Here is a 9901-nt window from a genome sequence, read left to right on the forward strand (position 1 = left end):
GGTGGGAGGGGTTTAGAGGTGGAACATGGCCCTAAGTCCTCTCCTCTTGAATTTTGCCACTCTGTGTCCAGCCCAGCTCTGTGCAATGGCACGGTCTCCAGCGCAGCGCAGCGACTGGCCAGGCCGCACCCCTGGCCCATACCTCCTGACGGCAGGGGCTGCACAAATACAGCTTTTGTGATAGCCACGCTAACAGAAGGGCAGCCCTAGCGTAACCAAATGCTTTGCACACTTCCCACCTTTAGATTTCTCATTTTTGGGGAGTCTTCTCTTCCCATCCTATTTATCCTTCATTTTCAGCTGACTCCCTGTTCCATGAAGAAAAGAGACATCTGGAAGTGTAAGGATAATTGCATGTAAGTAAGTTACATAGTAATTTCCTTTTAAACAGTCTATAAATTGGCTGGATTCACCTTCACTTTCTAATGAGACCAGTTGTGCTCACACATTAAGATGCTATTCACTAGGTAGCAGCTCACATTCCATGCTGCCTGTTGGGTTTTTTTTTTTAACCATGCAAATTTCTCACCTATCAAAGTAATTTGCAAAGGTAATTTTGTTTCTACTCATCTATTACAATAAATCAATGAATAAATAAATTATAATGCAGCAATTAAATGTATAATGAGATGGGCAACAACTATTAATAAATGCAGAGCTAGTTGCCCAAAGGTGAACAGACTTCCCCTCTCTTCTTACAAGTCAGGTAATGATCTTTCTATGATCGAGAAACAAGCAGCTGCTAAACATGTAAATGAAACCAAGGGATATATGACTTCACACTGTAATGCTGTTCTTCAGCCTCATTATTATTGTCACATTATAGGTTCTTCTGTGACTTTTCCTCTGAATATTTAAAGTCAGGGAGGGGATATGCAATTATTTTTAAACATCCTTCTGCCAAGTGACTGCCTGAATGAACCCAACCATGTTGCTGAGGTGTTGGCTCCCTTCAGGAACCTCACTGGTGCAGCACAACTGAGTTTTATCCCAGCACAGCTATTACAAAACCTGTGTTGATCTGCAGGCAAAGCAAAAAGAAAATGTTCAAATTCCATGAGGAGTGGAAGTCCCTTTTTAAAAAAAACCAAACCCACAGCATTATTAAATATCGAATATGAACAAAAAAATACAAGCAGGGTATAAACCAGTGTATCTTCTGACTTTAAATATGGCTATAAATTATAATATCACCACTCCTCTCAGTAGTTTGATATTGCCTTAAGGAAAAAGCAGAATGGTCTTAATACCTTTTTTGCCCCTGAGCTCTTGCTGCTGCAGCAGGTGTGCTCCAGGGTGCTTCACATTTCTTCAGTTCCTGTCTATCATCTTCAGTATTTTTTCCCATTCAAAATTAAGTACCAGAGTTACCATTTCATGGGAACATGATTATTGCTTTCTTCAATAGCCATAACAGTGGATCCCTTGTCATTTTATTCCTACTCTTTTCTGAAAGCGCTCTCTCTCTCTCTCTCTCTTTCTCACCTCTCCAAGTTTGTGTTTACTCACATGCATTCTTCAACATCTGAGATCACATTATTCAGAAAATTTGTTTTTAAAGGAATGATTGATGCATTTACTGTTTTTGTCCCAGTCTGAGCTGACTCTGGCAAGAATGATCCATTAACATGGGGCTGAGGAGATACAGCATTGCACAGAACATCAAGTGGTTTATCTAAAACTTTCTTATATTTAGAAGAATAAGGGTTTTACTTCCCCCTCCCTGCCCTTGCATACAGTTTGAGAATTTCAAGGACAGCTCATTAGTTAGCAGAGACTTCAATGAAGCTACAGTGGTTGATTTATTGTAATAGATGGCAGGAAACAGAATTATCTTAGCAAATTAGTTTGGCTGATAGGAAAGCTGGCCAGAAGATAAGATGCAGTGCTGACGTCTGACCTGACCTGCACATGCTTCTGATGGAGTTATGCTGATTCACAGTTGAGGATGAGTCGCTGCACTTACTTACTTAACAGAAAGCGCTCAGGAAGAACAAACAAGCGAGTCATGAACATGGCCAGGAGCTGCATGCAGCGTGCTACCTGGAAGCACTGACCTTGAAACTGTCTGGCTGCCCTGCAGTTTCTGGCTGAGGTGGGAAATATTAGCTGATCCATTCACAGTTTTTATACAATTCAAACACTCAGCAGGAGGCTGTTTCACAGAGGAAGCTGGACGAGTTTTTTTCAACTCGCATACTGCAGCCACAGAAGCTCAAGTGTATTTATCAACCCTAATGAAGCAGTTCCTTTGGCTTTCCATTGCTGCACCTGTCTGGGTCTTTAAAACCCGGCAGCAGCTGGCATGAAGGAGACCTATGGCAGTCAGTTGACCTATGGAGCTTTTACTAAAGATACATACTCTTATACAGGATCTTTCATGCAGATAAAACTGGAAGTATCTTAACTCTCCCCCAACACTTGACTAACTGACTACTTCCACTTTTCCCGTTTAGACAGGAATAAAAAAGGAATCCCAAAGCCTTTAGTAAGTTCACAGTATATGTTATTTAGCAATGAATGCAGCTGTCTCTGCATTAGTGCACAGAAGCTGTTTAAAAACAGGCAGAAAAAAGCTAGATGTAGATACAAAAAGCTCATATTTGAGAGGAATTTAGTTTGGGAATTGTCATTAACTGCACACGTGTGCGCATATGTGAGTGTGCTTGCATGTGCCCATGTGGCTGTGGAGGGAGCACAGTGGTCATAAACCAAAGCAAGATCTTACCTGCCACACTTCCTCTTGCCACTGCTCCCTGGAGCACAATGGCAAGGGTGGGGACTGTAGGACAAAAGCCTTCAGGTAACATTGTTGGTTCATTGCTGTACAAGGTGCTCAGAATACATTAAATAACATTTTCTAAGCAGGCATTCGATGGGCCTCCAACTTCATGCTTGGTTGCTGAGGATGGCATGAAGCTCTAATTCTTAACTTTGTCAGGAGGCCCCGAAGGATCCCCTTCCAGACAAGTGACAGCTTTAATGCATTTCATCCTTTAGAAGCAATTACTCCCATGACCTGGGACACCCACAGTTTGGTCAGGGATGCTGACTCTGACCTCACAGACAAAAATTTTGCACCTTAGTGGAGCAACTGATTTTATGCATCAAGTCCCCCATAAGCTCAAAACTGCAGAGTTGTGAAAGACCTTGTCATAGAGCAGGCTGAGAAACGTACACCAAAGTCCTGATCCCCGCAGATATTGGTATCAGTGGGTGGTCAAAGCCTTGCCATTTGTGGGACACCTGGACTAACATATTTATCAACAGTGTGTAGAAATGAGTGAATAACAAGGGTTTTGCGCTGTGGTTAGTAGCATTCATCCAGTCTTTGCAGAGGCTGGGAAACCTGCTAGATCTTCTACAGCCAGAACCAACAGCCACCTCTTAGTTCTTACAACAAGTGTGGGGAAATTAAATGATAAACATGAAGAGAAATACAATGAAAAACATGGGGGGGGGGGAATGAACCCTTTCTGCAAGGTAAAAGAACTCAGTGATAAATAGATCCGTGCATATTTCCTAGCCTCATTCCTCACTTGCCAAGTCTGATGCTATTTTCATTAGGTCATGTTACCATACATGTCATTTTATACAAAGGTGCAGTATATCACAACTGGAGGTTGAGGTGCTTGTAGTGAACACAAATGAGCTTGTAATGGTCCATCTGCTTTGATTTTATTTAGTGATCCCTCAAGGGCTGGGAGCTAGAATGAGAATAACAATGCTTCAACCCATCTGCTATTGTAGTACCAGCTCCAGTTGAATTATCACATGTTCTGAGTGGCTGGCATATGCTGTGACATAAAGCTACAAGAAAGTGTTGCTCTCCAGCTGTTGTGTTGACAAATACTTTTCAGCCAGTCATTAAGTTCAGCTCAATAACCAGGGGGAAACTACAGCTAAAAGTTGATTATTATTTTATTTTATTTTAAGCATTAGAAATCACTAGTACAATATATTTTATTTAAAAATGTGTCACTAAGGGCACACATTGTATATGAGCTCTAACAATAAAAATTTCTCTGTGATGCCCATAAATTTTTGTGTTATAGGATTGGACGGGCATCTCTGTAACTGACAGTGTAAATCTTAGTAATGAAACTATGGCTAACCTCGTTTAAGAAGCAGCACATCTGAAGCTGTGTATGTATGAACTTGCTGGCTTAGTGGTGCTATGGGCCATAAGCATGCCTGACCAGAAGGAACGACTCAGATCTGAGGCCACATGCAATGATAGATAACTAGATTGTCTTTGAATTGAGGAGGAAAGCAAGTAGAGACCCATGTAGAGACATTTATCTGGTGGATGACTGGGCTGCTGATTGCTAAAAGTGGACATGAATTTTGCCTTTACTCCCTCTTCCACTGTTGGTGGCCGGCTAAAGAGCTCAGGACACTCTGGAGACACCTTAATTTGTGGCCACACAGGACACTTGCTTCACAGCAAGTCTTGGAAGAGTATTTGTGGATCTCTGCTGACAATGGTCAGATTTTCAGCTTCTCTTTCCTCCCTCCATCCTGTCCTCTTGGGGCTGCTGTGGGTATGGAATCTGCCGCTGTGTCTGGGACCAAAATAAAAGGAATTTCTCACAGGTTCAAAGGCTGCTATACATGCAGATGTTTGTAGGAGATGTGAGATCCCTGCACAGTCTAATGTTCCTCTCTTTCTGTGGCTTACATACCCAGAAAGGGCAGGTGCCTTTTGGGCACAGTACACTGTTCAGCAGATGTGTGTTCAGTGAGAACAGATCAAATAAAAATCTGCTCTTGATACTCAGGAACACTCTCCAGAATTCTCGTCCCTAATTTGATATAGCTCTGGTGTGGGTGGAAAAAGGATTGGTGACCAGAAGGGATTGCAACCAGAAGACACAAAATGATGGTACTGAACCCTCAGTGCTGCCGCTACCTCAGGAAGGCAGGCTGGGCTCTCTGGAGCATGGCTCTTGTGCATTTCTGTTAACCACTGCATTAGGGATTCAGTTCTTAAATACGACTTACGCTTGTATTTTGTCTCAGAAAAACAATAGGCACTGTTCATACTGAAGCATTTCAGTTCTAGAGGTTTATATTTCCTATTGTATCCAAAGACCTGTGGGTGCCAGCTGTCACTGGTGCTGCTGTTGTATTATGATCCCCTGGCTAGTGCAGGAATTGTTGATTACGTTGCCTTTTGAATCAGTTGATTACCATGAATAATAGGCCAAAAAGGCTGTCAGCATTTTGACTTTAACTATAACTGTTACAATTAATTATGGGTTTAATTAGCATATATGCCTAGCAGTAGAGAATATAATACTTCATGGGTAACAGATGATCCTGCAGCTGTAACATAAAGTGTGATACAGGTTGGGATACAGATAGTTATTAATAAATGGCTTCTATTGTTTGAAGTCCTTATTTATACAAATTAGCAGGCGCGACATAATCAACCCAAACTGTATAATTTATAATAATTGATTTCATTTTGACTGACCACCAGTCGGCCTACTACATGCCCTCAGAAGAAAAATAGCCCTATTAGGATAAGTTTAATCCTAAACATAGCTAATGAATCCTATTACTTTAAGGTCATATTTGAAGCTTTTGTTAATTGTCAGAACCATTTTAAATTGATTAGAGTTAAATTAAATCAATGTAATGTTTAGAAAAACAATATTTCTAATGGATGAGGCCAAGCTGACCTCGAATAAACATATTTATCAACCGATTTCAGTGAATGAGAAGGCTAGCAGCTGGGCTCATAATTCACGATTGTCTATAATATGGGAAATGTCACTATCTAGGCAATTAATTATGTCAGGTAATAAATCTGTTGCTCACAGTTGAGCATTTGCCAGTTGGGGTGACAATCCCCTCAGCAAGGTTATGATGTTTAGAGACTCTCTCCTCCCCCAAACCCACACTTTACAGTAGCAGAACAACTACATACAACTTTAGGGAGGATGAATGTATTGTTTCATAACTGCCAATTACCTAACAACATGCCAGACTGTGATAACTTAGTATGGAATAATTTCTCTACCAGGTCATTTCAAATTACAAGGATGTTCTATGAGGAAGAAGTTTTGCCAAACTATATAACAACATTTCCCAGGCTGGAGAGCTCAGATGCGATTAACAGTTCCTTACAGGACACCATTAAGTGATTGGCTTGCAGTAAATATATTGAGTGGCAAAATGTACAATGATCAGAGAAATAACTGTTTTGCACAAGCGAGAGTGTGAGAAATTCAGAATGGGTTAACATGAACTAGGCTACGTGATATTTCACAGGTAATGACGGGTACAGTTTAATACAACAGGACATACGAAAAATGATACACAGAAGTAGGATCAGTTTAAGGTTAATCATGCATTCAGCAGCTTAGGACAATGGCATTATTGCAGACAAATGACACAAAGCATCTGTTCTCTGTTCAACATTTTGTCAAAAAAAGAGCAAAGGTAAACTAAATTTTCATAAAGAAAGGGTGAGAAAATAGTATAAAAATGGCACAGCAGTAACCAGAGACAGATAAATTCTCAGCATGAGCTGTCTTATATTGAACAGATCACAGAAGAAAAGACTGAGCATAAGTAAAGTAATACAATATTTCTAATGAAAAACAGTAGGGTAAGTGATGAAAAGTTCACTAAGTTCAAAAGAATCCGGAACAGTTCAAAAAGATTCTTACATTTTTTTGGGGTGCTTTACTTACTGTCTGGAACTAGACTTTTCCCTTTTGCATGTTGATACAAGATGATGTGTTCTGGTCAGCATGCTGAGGTGGCACTGTGTTTGCAATGGGTGAATCATCCCTTACATTTCAGGTTCAGTCAAAAACTTTAATACAGAATTTGACCATTAGCCCTGAACTGTACTAATAAATGGTCATATCCCAACAATCATAACCAAACGTTTATATAGCCTATGCAATCTTAGATTTTGCACATGGAATGTATGTTACTCTAGCAGGTGCACATTGCACTTGAATGTATATGGTCAACATTCTGGAACCAAAGTATTGGCTTCATAAATTAAATATGCATCTTCAGTGAACCACATCAAATGGCTCTTAACAGCCACAAGTATGTTGTGACTTGGCTGGTTTTTGCCTGAAGCGTTACAACAGCTTTGTAAAAAGTAGTTGTGAAAATAAGAAGTACTCAAATGCAAGTCGTAAGCTTATGTACATTATAAACAACAAATACATAAAAAGGCCTTTCAGTGATAATATAAAAATTGCCTCCTATGATAAGAAGAAAATACAGATGTTTTCTAGGTGCCCAAACAAGGCAGTGCATGTTCACTAAAAGGTCCTGCCAGCAGGTTTTTTTCATTGTTCCATTAACAGACAATTATGTCTTTGGAAATAAGAAACATAACTAGAGGTCGTCTGGCAGGATTGACCATTCATATGAAGCACCCAGCACTCCACCCCATGGACAGGGTGCCTTGGTCTCTGCTGCTCCTCTTACAGAGGCTACGGGCACGCCCCTGTCCCACGTTCACTCTCCCATGATAGGAAATGTTTTGGTCCACACAGTTCAGCTTCCCTCATGCTTTGCCGTAAGTCTGCTGTCAGGGCTGGCCTGCCTGTGTTTATGCTGTGAAAAGCAGCTGCTCAGCCACGACTTCTGATACAGCTGAGCACAATTCATCACAGTGGGTAAAATCCAGCGTTGCTCTTGATATGGGCTAGACTCTTACATTAAGCTATTTGTGTTACTGAGAATAAGACAAGCCATAGTAAAGAGAACTTTACCCTAGTAAAGAGAACTTCACCCTAACACACACAGACTTCATTTACTGAAGTGGCTAAAGCTGCTGCTTGACTTCAAATCCCGGCAGATACTTTACAGATATTGCTTGCAATTAAGCATATAAATAGAAATTGTTTACATTTATATACAATTTATCAGCAGGTTTGGAAGACTATGAGAAAATCAAACCATCAGCTGTGAACCCCTATACTGGAGAGCTGCTTTAGGATATTAAGGCAATTTGTGTGTGTCTGTGTATGTGTGAGAGAAAATGAGAGACTGTGTGTGTATGTGTGTTTATAATTACTATTTCATTTCTTGCCAACCACTGTAGACCCTGACTGGACTCTGAATTATTACTGTGAGATGAAACATTTCTTTAACAAAACTGAGTCCTTTAATATCCCCCATCTCTGTTATTAGATGGACAAATGAATTTTACTTTGAACATAACATGTGGCATTGTCTGAAAATTGCTGGTATGAACTGAAGTTGGCAGGTATTTTCTTGCTCTCCTCGTCAGTGATTGCCATTTATTATATGTTGCACCTTTATCTGTCAAATACCGCAGAGCGCTATATTGATTTGTGTCTGCCGCAAAGCAAAGGTCACTTTGATCAACATACTACAAAACCAGAAAAAGTAGGGTTCTGACATTTCATTACCTGGGAAAAAAAGGACTAAAATAAATAAGAATATGTTTGAGAACAGAGCACTTCAATATCACAGTGTGCAGTAACTGTAATTAACAAAAGAACTGCTCTATTGAGGTTAAAGAGAAAAAAGAGAAGGCAGGTTTTCTTGCAGGGACTATTCTTTACATGACTGATTCTGTAACATTACAGCTGTGATCTTACTGAAGGGTTACATTCATTACAAATCAAATACATTGGCTTCTCAGATTCAGACTTTTAATGAGCAATAAAACTCAGGAACTCTTTAGGAATTGGGGAAAATTTTATAAAACTTTTAATTTTGTCTAAAATGCCCTAATGAGAGTGGGACTTTTTGTGCTATGCCCAGATGAAGAGATGGTCCCTACCTTAGGAATGTACAGTCTGAAGAGGTAAAACAAAGCACGGGAGAAAGAACTGGACCCACTGCTACATGCGGCTTGCCCAAGGTCTACAAGGGTTGGAAGGAAGAGCCAAAAATTAAGCCCAGATCTCCATTTTCTAATTCTAGTTCCCAGTAGCTTGGTTGTCTTTCCAAACTAGCACACAATTTAAAGGTTTGTAAGGAAAGTGGTGTTCCAGGTGACTTGGTCTTGTTACTTTTCTTCATGCCCACTGTCGTTTGGGTAACCCCTACCTATTGCTTCACTGGGATCAGCAGACACTTCTTTTTGTTATGTAAATAAAATAGGCTCAACATTTAGGTGGAAATTTCTCATTCTTGCAGAAACTTCTGGTTTACGTTTGGGGAATTTGCTTTTAGAATCAGTGTAGTTCCCCATCCCTTTCCCAGTAGTTTTGCGCTTGTTTCTGCAAGAAAACTTGGCATTTTTTCATATATAATACATTTGTGTTTGTTGGTTTTGGTTTTTTCCATGCAGCACCCAGATGCCCTCACTCAGGAACTGAGTTTCTAGACTAGGCTTTTTGTGGAGCCAGATCCGGTAATTCACATGCCTGGTCTTTCTACGCAGAAAAATGAACCTCTGCTCTTAGAAGTGTTACTGCTCTACCTGAACACAAGCAACAAAGAGGCCAAACTGCTTTCCCATCATTACTGCTGTGAAGTTTCTTTTTTTTCTGGTTTTATATATGGTATTTAGTTCTTCACCTGAAGTAACATTTTCATTGAAATACAGCAAGCAGTTATACCTCAAATCTTTTGTTATACCTATGATCACTAGGGTGTGTATCACAGCTTGCATGGCATATGGCAGTGCTTATCATGTCAATAACAAAGTCTGAATAATGCAATTCTTGGTTGTAATTATCTTTTATTATTATCAAGGGTCATTCCTGGGCTCTTCATTCTTTCATCTCATGTGGAATTTTGGTCTTCCTTATTAATTAAATAGCCAGTGTGATTGAATTAGTCAATTAGCTCTGCCTGAAGGGATGAGCATTGATCCAAACAAAGGGCCTGATTCCACAAACTTGTTGCTGTGAGGGAGTCATGCAGGGAGCTGTCTGGGAAGAGT

The sequence above is a fragment of the Egretta garzetta genome, unplaced genomic scaffold, assembly GCF_000687185.1.
Source record: "Egretta garzetta isolate BGI_Z169 unplaced genomic scaffold, ASM68718v1 scaffold314, whole genome shotgun sequence".
Taxonomy (NCBI): domain Eukaryota; kingdom Metazoa; phylum Chordata; class Aves; order Pelecaniformes; family Ardeidae; genus Egretta; species Egretta garzetta.